The following is a 17,568-nucleotide window of genomic DNA, read 5'->3' as shown; positions in this document are numbered from 1 at the left end:
TACTTATTGACTGACTTACTAGAATCCCTACTTTTCTTCAAGTGCCACCTTCTATGTGAATCCTTTCTTGAACCTTCTAGCTGTTAGTATCTTCCTTCACAAATAATTGTGTGTGTGTGTGTGTGTGTGTGTGTGTGTATGTTGCAGAGGATAGTGTGAGAAATAACTCTATTGGACTTGAGAGGGGTGACAGTGAAAGTCTTTAATTACTCAACTTCAGAGGTGGGTATCCCTATAGAATAGGAATGCTTGGAATCAATAATTGTCCTTTTTTATTGCCAAAACTCAAGTCCCTCTCTTTATGCCTTATTGACTGAGTACCAGAGGTCACAATCTAATTGTGCATAATTCCTATATATGAGTGTGAATCTCCATCTCAATTACCCCATTATTCCTCTCTTGGCATTCACCTTATTTGGACAGTTCAGTCTTTCTCTGATTCACCTAGGCTGGTTACTATCCTATCTGAAGAGTCTAATCCTCCAATGTCTCCTTCTCTGATCACATCATTACATCTGCCCTACTCCCTCTTGTGTAAGTGGTTCTTCACCTCTAATTGCATTTTGGGACAATGTTTTTTATTCTAATTCTCCACTCTGTTACATTCTCCATTTATTATTATTTTTTTTATTTCCTTGGTTTTGTTCTAGGTTCCTAGTCTCCTTTCTTAGGTTTTAATTTTTTTTGTTTTTCTTACTTCTTTCTTATTTTTTCAATATTTCTCTAATTCAACTTTTATAACTATGCAAACCATTTCTCACAATAGAATGATGGACCTGGAGTAAGGAAGACTAATCTCGAGTTCAAATTTGGCAAGTCACTTAGGTCTTTTTGCCTCAGTTTCTTTATCTGTAAAATTACTTGGACAAATAAATGGCAAACCACTTTTCTTTGTCAGGAAAATTCCAAATGGTATCATGAAGAGACACCCATAATGCATTGGCATCCTTGGTCACATTAAACCTCTATAAAACATTTGTGTATGTGCATGGGTATGTATGTATATATATATATATATATATATATACATATATATATATATATATATATATGTTTCTGAATATGCATGCATATATATGTATTTTATAAACATATATAAATGTGTATATAAATGTGTGTATGTAATTGTTTGCTGTTCCCTTTATTCTGTTTTATGAAAGGTGGGGAATATGCAAATTCATTAAAAAGAAATTGACCACTAATTTTCATGACAAGACTGAGTAGCCTGACAGCTCCTACTCCTGTCTCCAGAGATTGTAAGCTCCTTGAGATAAGGAGCTATTTCACTTTTATCTTTGTCTACCTACTGCCTAAAGCAATGCCTGATACATCCTACTTAGCAAATGAATATTGATTGATTGAATGGGTGAAGTTGAGGAGAATGTGTTCTAGGGATGATAATTGGAAAAGAGATCGAGTTATTGTGTCTACTATGTGTCAGGCATTGGGCCATTGTCTCATTTGATTCTCACAACAACCCTGTAATGTGTGTGCTACTATTAATTATTATTAATCTGCTATTATTAAACCTAAGTATAGGTAACTGGGGTGGATGGAGTTTTAGTGACTTGTTCATCTACTAAGTGCTTGAGACCAGATTTGAATTCAAGTTTTCATAAATCCATACTCAACATATCCATTGTACCACCTGAAAGAGATCTAGACTTACTCCTTCAAATATAAAGATTTATGGAGAAACTCTGATTAGTTATTGTCACACTGGTAGTTAAATGGCAAAGATAAAATTTGAACCTAAGTCCCCTGTATGCCAATTTGTTATTACCTGTAACCATATTTACATTGACTCTTAACAGGCACAAGATGCCCTTGGGGAACAGTAAATTGTCTAATCTAGCTTAAATATAGAGTGAATAAAAGGGAGTAGTATGAAATAAGGCTACAAATGATGTATGAAAGATATTGGCCTTTTGTATAATCATAACTTGCCATTGTAGCCATTTTTCTATCTGCCTATATAAATGAATTAAGATTCTCCTTGCAGTATGTTGATGAAAGTATATCTGCCCCTCCACTTTTCTCTTAAGGTAATGCATATCACTCAAAAACTGTCTTGTATATTCTAATTGAAAAGCCCTGAAGAAATTGTTTCACGCAATTATGAAGTGCATTAAAGAAGTTGCTTTAAATTAATTATCTCTTTCTCTGTGAGAGAAGGCAGCAATTCTGTGCCCTTTATTTTATCCTACACCCTCAGAAGAGAATGATCTTTGCTCTGGACAGTTTCAGAAGTCCTGATTGAGACATTCAACTGTGGTTCAGAAAACCTGACTTGCCCAAAGTGTACTAAGAGATTAAGAATATTAGAGGAAGTAAGTAATGAAACAATGATCATAGATGGGGAAAGGAAGAGGGAATGTGGCTCTATGCCAGACTCTTTACTTTTCCTGGAATCACTTCAGGACCTGGGGAAATCCTTCTATGATTATTGTTCTTCTATTTATCTCTCTTCCCATCTTGGTAGCAAACTGTCACTAGTAGTACACTCTAGTCAGTAGTCTCAAGAACAACAACAAAAAAGTGCTTTGCTGTAAACATGAGGATTTATTTGCCTGTGTATCAAGTGAGTCTGAACCAAGGAGGGACTGCAGGTCTTTGTCCTAGGGCAGGAAATTGAAATTCTTGTAACTTTCAAAGGAAAGGGGCAGAGATAGAGCCTACTGAGATTAATTTGTGTTTAGGGAAAGTCTGTTAACAGGATAGTGTAGTAGGATGGGGCAGTTGAGGTATGATCACAATGTAGTGCCACTTCAAAGTCTGTTTTCCCAATTCCCATCTTGTACCTCGGACCCAGATAGGTTGTGGTTACTACTTCCTCAGGGTTTTAAGATCAATATTAAAAACTAGGGTTTCAATTACTGTTACTCATGAGCTTCCACTGATATAGTTCACATTAACAATTTGACAGCCAGATAATCAGTTGACCTTTATAAAAGGAATATAGTAAGAATTTTTGTACAAAAGACTCCCTTGCCTCCCCACCCTCAAAAAATTTCCCCTATACAAAATAATATGCTTGGGGAGTATAGGCTCAAACTTAAAACAGTTAACAAGGTAGGGACATGATTATATGTGTGTATGGGACTTCATATGTATTTTTACATATATATGTGTGCATATACATACATATATCTACATTGTTTATCTATATACACATGTTAAAAATAATACTCTTGACACTGAAAAATCAGATATCAAGGAAAATTTTGTTTTGTTTTTTACTGAGGCAATTGAGATTAAGTGACTTGCCCAGAGTCACATAGCTAAGAAGTGTTAAGTGTCTGAGGCCAGATTTGAACTCAGGTACTCCTGACTTCAGGGTTGGTGCTCTATCCACTGTGATACCTAGCTGCGCTCTCAAGGAAAATTTATTAAAGAAGAATTTTAAGAAATTGCCTTAATGTTTCTGGCCAGAAGCGGGGTCCCACTCCTCTTCATTCTTGCTAGTGTGGTGCAGCTCCTCTCTTCAGAAAATGGACTGGTCCATTTTATCTGAGTAACAGTCTTTCTACATGTCCACTACATGTTTCCCCTTAATACATATATAAAATACTCCTCCCTTCATCATACATTTCATGTTAAAAAATGGCATAAAAAACTCCTCCTCTGGGGTGTGTGTTTAATATTCAATTAGCCTATTAAGCAATAGTGATTTGGTTAAGTCAGGTCACTGATCCCAACTAGTTTGGGCTGGATGGGCTATTATCTTAAGTGTGTGGTTTTCTCAAAACCACAAGAATCTTTCTGATTGGTTGAATCCACCTGTGCCTTCCTAACCCCCCCCCCATTTCTTGTTTACTCAAGGCTTCTATTGATTACCTAATTGTTGTTCTTCCTTAACCTCTAACATTCTGAAAACCTTTTGGTGAGTGGTACCCATTATCCCACACTACCTCAAAGCTTATAACATTGTGGAAACCTAAATTTTCAATATTTTTCACAATTTTACCATTTTCTTTTAAATAAGGATTTGTTTTCTACATCTTTTCTGTTGCTCCTTCTTCAAGCCTTTTATCATCTATAATTTAATCTTCCTCAAAAGTAACCATTCTAATTTAACATTTCTCTTTAAAACTAAAAACTTGTAACCTGGAAGAAATAAGACTAACAAAGGAATACAACAAACTTGGCACAAACAAGAAAATAAAACAATAATATATTCCACAATCCTTAATTATATACATGGTTCTGAGTAGACCCACAGCTTGAACCCACCATTCCTTTTTTTCCTGTCCTTTGGGGTGATGGAGACAAGGGATGGAGATCTCGGTCTTCCACAGGAATCATGACTACTTCAATCTGGAAAAGAGTGTATAGTTGAGTCATCTTAAAGGGTAAACCTTTAAGGACTTTATTTCATACAGATTTACGTGTCTATCAACAGATAAAAGGACTAGGCCAAATATTCATTTGCCTACTTATTTAGGATATAATGACCATATTTTTCAGATTGAAAACTGCAAGATCTTACATACTTATGTTCTACTCATGATTTCTATTCATCACTTACTCTGATTAAAGAAGTTTGACATAAGAGGAAAAAGCTGAGACATAATTAATAATCAAAAATTAGTCCTTCAGGCCTCAGTCTGAGAGCACACGCATGATAGGATAAAGCATCCTTAGCTCTGTTTTATAGTTGACAACCAATTATGTAGTAACAATACCACCTTATCTCCATTCAAGAATAATCAGGTGGGTTTTTATTGAAAGGAACTCCCCTGGGAAACTGAGTCAGAAGAATCCCACCTAAGCAGAGGCCAAGCTTGTCTTTCCAACTTTTGCCCAGATGTTAACCTCCAGTTGTAACAGTTCAAGATCACATTACTCTGAGTAGACAGTGGCACATTTCTCTCATATGGTGGATTCTGAATTCAAAACTCTAAACAAGCTATAGTCCCAAGAGATTTTATCTCAAATAGCAAATCTCATCAATCAACACTTCAGGTGAATTTAGTTCTCAAGAATCACATATCCCAAATAAGTTTTGAATATAATTTTATATTACAGTAAGAGTAATATTTAATAACAGTAAGAAATTCATCCTAGAAAGCTCTTATGTCAAAAGAGCTATCTGTTTTAAATTTCCATCCTTAGTTTTGTCTGTAGAGGGTTTCCTATAGTAATTACCCCCACCTTGTTTGGTTTCCTCCACTTCCTCTGATTTTCCTAGTTCAGAAAAAGGTCCCTTACCTTTGGTGTAATGAGTCCAACCTTGTTCAGCAGTTCTTACATCAGTCTCAGTGGTTAACAGAATCTGGAATCTGGAAGAAACCTTTCTCCTTTCCAAGATTTTATCAGTACATAGTCACCTGGTTTGAATGGATGCACAGTGAATTCAAGAGACAGTCTGAACAAAGGGTCCTTTCAATGGAAGGTCTGAAAGACAAATAGATACTGCCAGTTTATAGTCTCTTAGAAACTTATCCTTTGTCTGAAGAGATGGGACCTCTCCTTCCCCATCCATAAGGCTTTCTAAACAACATTTCAAAGGGTTATAATCCAATATCCTGCCTAGAGGCCATTCTGACTCTGAGAAGTGCTAGTAGCAAATATCTCATCCAAGGTAACCTTGTTTCAATGCCTAGCTTAATGATCTGTTGTTTCAAAGTTTGATTCATTCCCTCTACTCTTCCTGAAGAAGGTAGACGCCAAGGGTATGGAATTCCCACTTAATTCCTAAACACATCATGAATTCTGTAATACCCTAGCAGTAAAATGGTTCCATGGTCTGAGTTAATCCTTTCCACTAACCTAAAACTGAGGAATGATCTGTTCAAGGAGGACTTTGCTGACCCCAGCTGCCTTGGCTGAGCTTACAATACAGGCTTCCACTCATCAGTTAAGTAATCTACAATTACCAGTAAATAGTGGCATTTTAGAGAAATCCACCTGAATTCTTTGGAAAGGTGAGATTTTTCTTCCCCCACTTCATTTGTTTCCTCATGACTTTTTTGTTAACCTTCTGGCATATCACACATCTTTCTGTGGTTTGTTTTGCCACTGTATAAATACCAATACACCCTGTTTAAGAATCACATCACCACAGTGCCTGGGTTTCCCAATGACTCCCCCTATGGAGCATTCCCATCAGTTGTCTCATTATCCCTTTGCTTAACATTTTGAGAGTGATGAAGTTAGTGGCAGTCAGAGTTGTTAAAATTCCCTTATGGTAAGTGCACAGGTTCTTCATGAAAGAATTCATGAACCCGAATTATTAATTGGCAAAAATAAAAGTTTATTTTTGTATAGGAAACCAGTTCTGCTAAGAGACTGACTTCTATAATGGCAAAGTCCTATTAGGGAAATGAAAGTTGACACTTAGAGGAGAATACCTTCTTAGTGGGCAGGGTCCTAAAAGCAGAACAAGCTGCTTTGGACTTTCGGCAAAGACGGAGTTCAGAAATTGCCCTTTAAAAGGAGTCTTGAGGTTCAGGTTTCAGGTTGAAAAGGAAGCCAAAGTTTCTAGGCCTAGATGCTTATCAGTACCTGACCCAGATCTCCAACTGGAATTAACAACACTTCAAAGGGGTACTTTTTGACCAAAATTTCATTGAATCAATGGGTCTGGCATTTCTGAAAGATAACTTATCTAGGGGGAGACTCCAAAAGGGATCACATATCAAAAGGGAACAGTTTCAGAGTAATAATCTTAAAAGGAAAATAATTTCAGTAAAGGGAACAATTTCTCTTCCTCTTCAGGAGTACTCATCATCTTTTCTCATCTTTAGTAGCCTCTGATTTAGACAACTCTGTTTCTCTTTGATTGAAGAGGAGGATCATGTTAGGATGATCTGTTTGAGGTTTTAAGAATAACATGGGTGACTTTTGAAGTGTCCCACCACTATTTTCTAACACTTGTTTGATTAGTTCACCATGAGCCAAATCCTTTCTCTTACTATTTACAAAGCCTCATTCCTCCCAAAAATCTTCCAAAAGTGTGGACTGCCCCATAGGCATATTTGGAATCTGTATATATAGTTCCTTTTTCCCCATATAGTTTCTTAAAGGCATTTTTGTAAGCCACAAGCTCTGGCTCTCAGAAGGCTTCCAGTCACGTCTCAAATATCCAGATCTTTTTCCTTTATAATTCAACTAACTGAGACAAACACATAAGACAAAACACAGGTACACACACACACACACACACACACACACACACACACACACACACAAACTGTTTTTCAATTATTTTTCCTTCTGATTAGCACAAAGTTGTCTCTTCCTTTTCCCTACTCCTGGGAGAGCATTCCCAATACCTTTCCAGGGATTCCTCCCTTTTCTCTAGGCCTGAATCTTTTCTTTCCATCTACAAATCCAGCAAGTTTTGGTGCAGCCGAAAGCTACCCATTCAAGATTTACATGTAGATTTCTGCTAGATGGTTTCTGCAAGGCTGGCACAGCCCAAAGCTGCCCACTTCAGCCTTCCACTAGAAAGAAATATCCCCCAACCAACAAAGGGTGTTTCTTAACCTTTGTTCGATATATTTACTTGCATGATCTGCTGGCTGGCTCCCCCATCTTTAAACTTCTTCAGACTACCTCAAAGCTAGTGGTTTGAAGTCTCAAGTTCAAAGAGAACAGGGTTCAACCTCCAGGACCATTGAAATAAATGGGAGTGTCCTTCCTAAGTGGTCTTACCCTACTCTGACCAGTTCTGCAAGTCAAGCCCCATGTTGGGTGCCAAAATTGTTAAAAAGTAACACTCGACACTGAAAATCAGATATCGAGGAAAATTTATTAAAAAAGATTCTTAAGGAATCACCTTAACATTTCTGTCCAGAAGTGGGCCCCACTCTTCTTTGGGAAGAGGGAGCACTAAGTACAGAAATGGGGGAACCTTTATACTTGCTCATGTGACTCAGCTCTTCCCTTAAGGGATTGGTCCATTTTATCTGGGTTACAATCTTTCTGACATGTCCATTACATGTTTCCCCTTAATATGTATAAAATACACCCCTCCTTTCATCATACTTCCCATGTTCAAAAATGGTATAAAACTCCTCCTCTGGGGTGTGTTGTTTAATATTCAATTAGCCTATTAAACAAGCTAGTGATTTGGTCAAGTCAAGTCATTGACCCCAACTAGTTTGGGCTGGATGGACTATTATCTTAAGTTGTGGTTTTCTCTAAACCACAAGAGTCTTTCTGATTGGCTGAAACCAGCTGTGCCTCCTTTGCCCCCCAATTTCTTGTTTGCTCAAGGCTTCTAGTGATCACTTAATTGTTCTTCTTTAACCTCTCACATTCTGAAAACCTCTTGGTTAGTGGTACCCATTATCCCACAAAGCTTATATACACTATGGAAACCCAATTTTTCAGCATTTTTCATACATACATACATGTCAGAAAGAGAACTGGCAAAGTAGTATTTTATAGCTATGGTTACTGAAAATTCTTTTTCTTTCTTTTCAGAATTCTTATGAAGTTCCCTTTAGATGTAATGTTCTGTTAGGTCCAAAAAGTTGGTGTTTCTGTTGAGATCATAGCTGATACTTCTCTCTGATGTGAAGGTTGTATCTGGTTGAAAATCTTAACATCCTTTGGTGACTGACTACCTTTCCACGTCTATATGAAGACATCTGTCTGTCTTCATAATTACCATTCTCCTCCATGCACAAGTTGTACTTCTGCACGTCTCAAACTCACCAGATCACCTGGGTACTCCCTTCTCAGATTACTGTACCCATTCACTCAAGATCAGGAAAGAATAGATTCAAAACCAATAATCAACAACAACAACAAATAAATCTCCAAAACCAAAAGTACCATGTGTGCATGGAAATATGACAAAAGACTGGGGATACAAGGTGTCAGTTCTAAGACATTTAAAAATGTAACATTTCAAAAAGTGAGACAACTAAGATGTTTCTTCTTTTCTTAGGAAACTATGTTTTGTTGCTCATTCATTTTCTGTCATTTCTGATTCTTTGTGACCTCATTTAAGATTTTTTTTTGTTTGTTTGTTTGTTTGTTTGTCAGAGATTCTAAAGTGTTGTGCCACTTCCTTCTCCAGTTTATTTTGCAAATGATAAAACTGAGGCAATGTAGGATTAAATGACTTGTCCTGAGTTATACAATTAGTAAGTGTCTGAGGTTGCCATTTGAACTCAGGTTCTCCTGACATCAAGACCAGTGTTCTATCTCTGCATCACCTAGTTATATAACCATCTCTTTCATCCAAATAAGATCTCTTTCTGCCCTGGCTACTAGATGTTATCTCAACTGGTCTTGGGTTTTTTTTTTTTGTTTTGTTTTGTTTTTGTTTTTTTATTACATGGTCATGGTCACTGAGAAGCAATGGATGGGAAAAAAAAGTAAAACTCTTTCTTCCCTGAAAATATAACAATCTTCCTAGCAGCTGAAAAGGAATAAGAGGCTCCTTTCCTGATTGTCATGACACTAGTATGTCTTGGGTCCCCATGTGTGGTTTGACCTTATCTAAGACAGTGAAATTTCAAGAACTTATTAGAAAGTTCACTGGACAAGTCAAGAGACCTGAGTTATAGTCTTGCCTATTACTAATTATGTGCCTCTGTTTTACCTCTGTTTCTTTTTTCCACCAATAAGAAGGTGGAAGACAGTGGTAGCAAAGATCTATAGCATTTAGGACTGATTTAACATAACTTAGTTGATCTTCATTTTAGTTGATCTTTCATTTTCCTGGTCTCATGGCCTCTACAAAGATGGATCTCTTACCTTACTAAGAAAGCAAGTTATTTGATGGGAAAACCCTCTTCTTCTATTCCCTTAATAACAAAACTCTTTAATATCATCACCTGCTCTCTCCATTCTCCTGTCACTGACAAAGAGTTGGTCTTTCTCTTTGCCAACCCCATTATGAATATTCCAGGGCTTCCCTTCAGGTTTTCTTCTGTGGATTGTATCTACAGTCAAATCATCCCAACTATGTCTAAAATCTTCAGCCTCTCACTATCTACAGACTTCTTTTCTATTTCCTTCAACCACACCTAAGTCTTCAAAAACTTTTCTAGATCCTGCAAGAAGAAGCAGGTGGTCCAGTGAATATAACATTGGACCTAGAGTCAGGAGGACCTGAGTTCAGATCCAGCTTCAAACACTTATTAGCTGTGCTACCCTAAGTGAGTCACTTAACACTGTTTGCCTCACTTTCCTCATCTGTCAAATGAGCTGGAGAAGGAAATGACAAAGCACCTCAGTGTCTTTGGAAGCCAACTCTAAACAGGACCATGGAGAGTCAGACATGACTAAAATGACTGAATAACAAGGAGATATTGTCACACTTGTTCAAATTTTTGTTCTGTATCCCTCTTCCCTGTCTTAAACACAGTCCTTGGGAAGATTGGTTATCCCTGCCTATTCTTCCTGCCTTTTTATTTAATCCTTTATAATCTAGCTTCAGAATTTATCATTCAATTGAAACTGCTTTCTCTAAAGTTACCAGAGATCTATTAATTGCCAAATCTGATGGTCTTTTATCAATTTTTTCCTCCTTCATTTTTCTATGGCATTTGATACTATTGCATAATATTGCATACCTCATACTGTCTTCTCTCTGGATTTTCTTCTTACTTGTCCAATCTCTTTTTCTTAGTCTATTCATCATCCATATAATGCTTCCTAGTTTTCTTTCCTAGATACTCTTCTCATCTCACTCTATAATCTTTCACATGATATTTTTCATGAAGTCATGTCCTTACCAGAGTCCTAAATAACCAATTGCCCACTGAACAATTAAAACTGGCTTTCCCAGAGTCATCTCAAACTCAATATCTAAAACAGAACTCATTATCTTTCTCTCAAACCCTCCTTTCTTCTAGATTTTACCATTTCTGTCAAAGACATCACTAATTTTCTAATTTCTAGGTTCATAACCTTGTCATTCATAACTTTTGACTGCTCACCCTTCCTCATTTATACATTTAATCAGTCACCAAATACTGCTGTTTCTACCTTTTCAACATCTTGGCCATTTGGTCTCATCTCTCTTTTCACATAGCTACCACTTTACTTCTAGTCTTTTATTCTCATCTAAAGAAAAACAGCCTCCTGACTGGTTACTTATAACTTCAGTTTAAATTACATTCAGCTACCAAAGTAATTTTCCTTAAATGCATATCTGACCATGCGACTCTCCTCAATCAAATCTAGTAGCTTCTTTTTGCTTTCAGGATAAAATAAAAAAAAATCTTCTGTTTGCCTTTTAAAGCTCTAAACACCTTGGCTTCTTCCTATCTTTCCAACATTATTTGTCATTACTTTCTCCCTCTTGCACTTGTTTCCAGCAAAATTGACCTTCACACATAATGTTCCAATTTCCTCTTCCATATTTTTTTACTAGATATGTCCCCTTCCCATCCCTGGAATAGATTCTCTCCTCACTGCTAGTCTTGAAAACTTGCTTCTCGAGAATTATTTTCAACATGAAAACTTTTCTTACCCCTCAAGGACTACTGCCCTGTAGCCCAAAGTACCTTGTATTGAACTACTTTACATTTTATTTATATTTATTCACTTTATATTTATGCTGAATATAATTATATATGTAATCATTGTCTCCTCAATTGGAATATAAATCATCTGTAAGAGATTGTTTCATTCTTTGTACTTGTATGCTCAGAACTAAGCAAATGTCCTGGTGCATAATATACATATAATAAATGTTTGTTAATGTATTGAGATCTTTGCCACCAAAATTGTTGTTCTGCCTTCTCCCGCATTATATATTCTCCCATGAAGTTATGTCCTTGGAAGCCACACAAAGGTTCTTTTCCTGCTTTTTGCCACAGGCTTTATTCTAGTCCCAGCCCCAGACATAACAATTCTTAACTATGACTCTGAGAATTCAGATCAAGTAACCTTGTAGAGTAGACACTGAAACAACTCTGTACAATTAGGGAGACATGTTGCATAGAGGCAGTTTTATTCTAGATATTTTCATTGAGTTAACCAACCTAGCTCCAGGCTATTTCTGGTCTAGATCTTTGACTCCCACACAGAGATCTACCTTTTGCTTTCCAGTTACCTAACATTCTTATCCCACTTTTCTCTATACCCCTCTGTCTAGAATAGGAAAAAAGTAAGTCTATTCTCACCCTTCAGTCCCAGTACCCAACATAGAATGAATTTCAGCCCTGATCTGATTCCTGCCCTCACTTTCAGGGGTTTATTTGTCTATTCAGTTTAGTTAAAATTTCTGTCTCCAAACAATCTGGAACTATGCCCAAAAAGTTATCAAACTGTGCGTACCCTTTGATCCAGCAGTGCTACTACTGGGCTTATATCCCAAAGAAATACTAAAGAGGGAAAAGGGACCTGTGTGTGCCAAAATGTTTGTAGCAGCTCTTTTCATAGTGGCTAGAAACTGGAAGATGAATGGATGTCCATCAATTGGAGAATGGTTGGGTAAATTGTGGTATATGAAGGCTATGGAATATTATTGCTCTGTAAGAAATGACCAGCAGGATGAATTCAGAAAGGCTTGGAGAGATTTGCATGAACTGATGCTGAGTGAAATAAGCAGAACCAGAGGATCGCTATACACTTCAACAACAATACTGTATGCAGATGTATTCTGATGGAAGTGGATATCTTCAACATAAAAAAGATACAACTCACTTCCAGCTGATCAATAATGGACAGAAACAACTACACCCAGAGAAGGAACACTGGGAATTGAATGTAAAATATTAGCACTACTGTCTATCTACCCAGGTTACTTATACCTTCGGAATCCAATACTTAATGTGCAACAAAAAAATTGGATTTACACACATATATTATAATCTAGGTTATACTGTAACACATGTAAAATGTATGAGATTGCCTGTCATCTAGGGGAGGGAGTAGAGGAAGGGAGGGGAAAATCTGGAAAAATAAATACAAGGGATAATGTTATAAAAAAAATTACTCATGCTTATATACTCTCAAAAAATGTATAATTATAAAATTAATTTTAAAAATTGTCTCCATTAGGAAGCTTAGGAAGCACATTTGTTCTATCATTAAAACTAAGATAGCCTGAAGAACCAGGGACTTTTCTTGCTTACCAATTACCATAGAAACATAGAATATTAGAGTTGGATAAGATTTTAAAGGTAATCTTACATAAGCACCCTTCATTTTACAAATGAGAAAAATGATCTCCAAAGAGATTGAGATCTGAAGTTACAAAGGTAATTCTTCCATAGGACTCCTGACTTCCAATATACTCTTCTTTGTACTATGTTCAGCTCCATCCCCTCTAACACTTTTCTCTAGTTATTGACACAATAATTTAAAATCAATCAATCAAAATGAGAAGGTCTTAAATAATGGTAGTGTTTAGAAGAGAGAAACTGAAGAATTCATAAAAATTAATCCCTGAGGCAAGTAGGGAGAAAGCACTGATAGAGATCTCTGAGGAAGTCATCCAGTCAGAAATTCAAGTTTTGTCAAACCCCTAAGAACTACCCTATGTAGGGGTCTTGGACAACCTTGCCATGCCCTGTCAGAAATCCCAGTCATGTCTCTTAGGATAAATTGTCCCCATAAAATCTACTTATGACCATGGCTTCTCTATTGCCCTCCTTTGGGTCATAGCCACTGGCACTGCCTTATGGTGTCTTTCTTCTTACCCCTCCTCCACGGCCTGTGTTATCTCCCCAACTCCATTATGCTTCTCAACCCCATTTCTTCTCCTTATAGATAACTCTTTTAGGTCCTAAGTTCCTTTCAGGATTTAGCCTGTTAGCTAAGGACATGCCCTAAACCTTAGAGGGTTATCCTTTTCTATTGGGTAATTGTGCATTCCACCAAGGAACTTGTCTTATATATGTTCTCCCACTCTATTTCATATTTATCCTTCCTGGTATCTATTATATCTGTTCATTTTGTCTGTAACTTCTTCACTAAATAAATCTACCTTTTGCCAAACAGAATGGCTGTTATGAATTCTTCACATGACTGAAAGCCAACTTTTGGTGTCTACTGTTATCTTGTCTCTACAAGATCATCAAATAAACACTTATGAAGTACTTAATAATAGCCAGGGACTATTCTTAGATGCAAAATTAAGTAAAATGATCACTATACACAAGAAGCTTATATTTCAAGAGGAAAATCAAGGAGATAAATAAATTGATATGTAGAGAAATAGAGAGGTATAAATTAAATATAAATCTATAGATATAGACATATGTCCTTACCGATATATTATAGAATAAATATCAATAAGAACATGGAATAGATAACTTTTAAGACAGTTTGAGAGGAGAAACTATAGTGAAGGGGATTGAGACAGAGTTTTGGACAAAGTAGTTTTGTTTTTCTAATGCTTATTGGATAACAAAAAGGTAATGGAAAATAGGAACTATGTCTTCTTTATTTTGACATCCCTACAGCATGTGAGTGCCTTACACACAGTAGGTACTTAGTGTTTATTAGTGGGAGAAAAAAACCACAACAACACAGAGATCATAGCCAGATAATTATCAAATATAGGCCCAAACAATGGGAACAATTTGTATTAAAGAAGAATAACTCTGTTAATTCCGCCAGAGGAACAAAGTGGTTGAAGAAAGAAGAGATAATTAGATTTAAATAAATAAAGATAATTAGATTTAAATAAATAAAGACTTAATGATAATTGGATTTCTGATTGAAGCCAGCTCACTGATTATACCTAAGGATAACTTCTGTTTGCATTAAGACTTGACAGGAATCTGCTGATTGCAAAGAGCTATAAATATGGATTGTAAATAAAGCCTCTACCAAGTCCCCAGAGATCTCAACAGGTAAGAATAACAGGGAGTTTGCTTTAAGAGTCAGTCACTTAGAGAAACTAATTGAAACAAGAGTGTACTAAGGATAATACAACAATGGAGTGCAAAGGGCATCTTAACAGTGCAGGATAAAGAATATAGAAGTTTGTGTTTCTACTAGTGCTAATAACAGTTAAACATGCATAATTTGGTTAGTATTATTGCTAGAAGAGATTAGAGGAGAGGAGAAAAGTCACACTTATACTAAAAATGTCAGGAAAAATAAATGCAGTGTTTTTTTCCAAGAGTTGAAAGAATGTTCATAGAAAAAACCCAGAGAAATAAGCACAGTTTAAAAAAGAAGAAAGAGCATCCTAAGCAATTCAGGAGACTGGAGAATTTTTGAAAACAGTGACACATTAAAAAGGCAAGACTGCTTGATCAAATTGTGCTATGAAATAAGGAAGAATCTCTTCATCTAAAGTAGGGAAGCTGGACTTTCTACGAATTTGGTCCAAGTAATAAGAATGACCACTTACAGGTACAACAAGAAGAGAGGTTGTTCGACAACACTAAGAGGAAGAAGAGATGAATAGCAGTGCTAAATGAGACTCCTTGTTGAATGGTACTATTTATCAGTCTGACAAATAATAGAGAGAGGGCTGCTATCTTCCTAAGGCATAAATCTGAAACATGACAGTGAACCAGTAGGGACTCGTCAAACTTGACAACCACTATCCACTCCCATGTGGGTACAAGAAACTAGAAAGCTTTGTGAGGGATTATATAATTTGGGAGAAGACTTCAGGGATAACAGTGATATTCCCATCACGGCTGTAGATTGAAGGCATTTCCAATAAGAGGTAGATTTGCAAAGAGAACAAATAGCTAAGAAGATGTTGTCTGGAAGACAAGATTAGGATTCCTAGACCAAAGTTAAAATGTAAGAATGATGGGTTATTTGACAAGTGTACCTAATGAGAGCTGATAAAATATATATTTGCCTGGAGTCTTGTGAATATGATCAAGAAAGTTTTTTACAGAAAAAGTTAGACACAAGGCATAAACTGCCCATGTGTAACTGCCAAATTAGATACCATAGGGACTGGTAGGTACAGAAAAGGAAGAAAAGTATCTGTAGAAATGAATAATAATTCACAGGAGACAGTATCCAAAAAAGAGAACCATCATATAATCTATGCTTCAGCTGTCTAGATACTAAAGTACAAAAAATATTGGCAGTAAGACACGGAACTAGGTATGCTAATTGAAAAAGACAAATCTGACCTCATAGGCATCACTAAGACTTGGAATTATTGGAATAATGAGTGTAATATGACTATAAAATTATATGTCTCATTTAAAAGGAAAAAAAGAGATAAATAGAGTGGTGAAATAGCAGGATTTTTTGTCACTTTTTTATTTAGACTTTTTATTTTAAAAACACAGATAATTGTCAAAGCATAGATAATTTTTTTTATTTTCAAAACATAGATAATTGTCAACATTCACCCTTGAAAAATCTTGTGTTCCACATGTTTTTCTCCCTCTCTTCCCCCTACTCTTCCCCTAGATGGCAAGCAATCCAATATATGTCAAACATATACAATTCTTCTATACATATTTCCACAATTATCATGCTGCACAAAAAGAAAATCAGATCAAAAAGGGAAAAAATGAGAAAGAAAACAAAATTCAAGCAAACAACAACAAAAAAGTGAAAATACTATGTGATGATCCACACTCAGTCTCCACAGGCCTTCTCTCTGGCTATAGATGGCTCCTTTTATCCCAAGACCATTGGGACTGACCTGAATTATCTCACTTTTGGAAAGAGCCATGTCCTTTAGAAATGATTATCACATAATCTTGTTGCTGTGCACAATATTCTCCTGGTTCTACTTACTTGAATTGAAGGAATGGCTCCACCCCCAGAAGTCAAATCTTAAATTCCTTCAATCTTTTTTTTTTTTTTGAACATTTTTTAATTAATTTTTATACTTATAACATTTTCTTTGACAGTACATATGTATAGGTAGGTTTTTTTTGTTTGTTTGTTTTTACACCATTATCCCTTGTACTCCCTTCTGTTCCAAGTTTTTCCCCTCCTTCCCTCCACCCCCTCCCCTAGATGGCAGGCATTCCCATACATATTAAATATCTTATAGTATATCTTAGGTACAATATATATGCGCAGAACCGAATTTTGTTGTTGTTGTTGCAAAGGAAGGATTGTATTTGCAAGATAAAAATAATCTGGGATGAGAAACAAAACATAACAAAACAAACAAACAAACAAAAAAAACAATGCTCTCAGTTTACACTCATTTCCCAGTGTCCCTTTTCTGGGTGTAGCTGATTCTGTCCATCATTGGTCAATTGGAATTGGATTAGCTCTTCTCTATGTTGAAGATATCCACTTCCATCAGAATACATCCTCATACAGTATCATTGTTGAAGTGTATAATGATCCCGTAGTTCTACTCGTTTCACTCAGTATCAGTTGATATAAGTCTCTCCAAACCTCTCTGTATTCCTCCAGTTGGTCATTTCTTACTTAACAATAATATTCCATAACATTCATATACCATAATTTACCCAACCATTCTCCAATTGATGGGCATCCATTAATTTTCCAGTTTCTAGCCACTATAAAAAGGGCTGCCACAAACATTTTGGCACATACAGATCCCTTTCCCTTCTTTAGTATTTCCTTGGGGTATAATCCCAGTAGTAGCACTGCTGGATCAAAGGATTATTGAGCATAATTTCAGATTGCTCTCCAGAATGGTTGGATTCTTTCACAACTCCACCAACAATGCATCAG

At 36.2% G+C, this 17,568-nt stretch overlaps 1 long non-coding RNA gene across 2 annotated transcripts in view; it reads right to left on the bottom strand.

Moving 5' to 3' along the window:
- Positions 1-17,568, bottom strand: part of LOC141559526 (uncharacterized) — a 139,916-nt gene that overhangs the window by 50,920 nt on the left and 71,428 nt on the right. Inside the window, exons 2-3 of one of the 2 annotated variants that reach the window (XR_012487460.1) lie at positions 5,212-5,397; positions 4,234-4,317 (exon numbers count right to left, since the gene is read on the bottom strand). This is a non-coding gene — a long non-coding RNA (uncharacterized LOC141559526). Of the gene's footprint in view, positions 1-3,276; positions 4,318-5,211; positions 5,398-17,568 lie in introns of those variants that run through there. The other variant, XR_012487459.1, reaches the window with a different exon arrangement.

This window comes from Sminthopsis crassicaudata, chromosome 3 (genome assembly GCF_048593235.1).
Source record: "Sminthopsis crassicaudata isolate SCR6 chromosome 3, ASM4859323v1, whole genome shotgun sequence".
Classification (NCBI taxonomy): Eukaryota; Metazoa; Chordata; class Mammalia; order Dasyuromorphia; family Dasyuridae; genus Sminthopsis; species Sminthopsis crassicaudata.
Note: the sequence above shows the minus strand (reverse complement) of the source record. Positions and strands in the feature narration are given on the sequence as shown.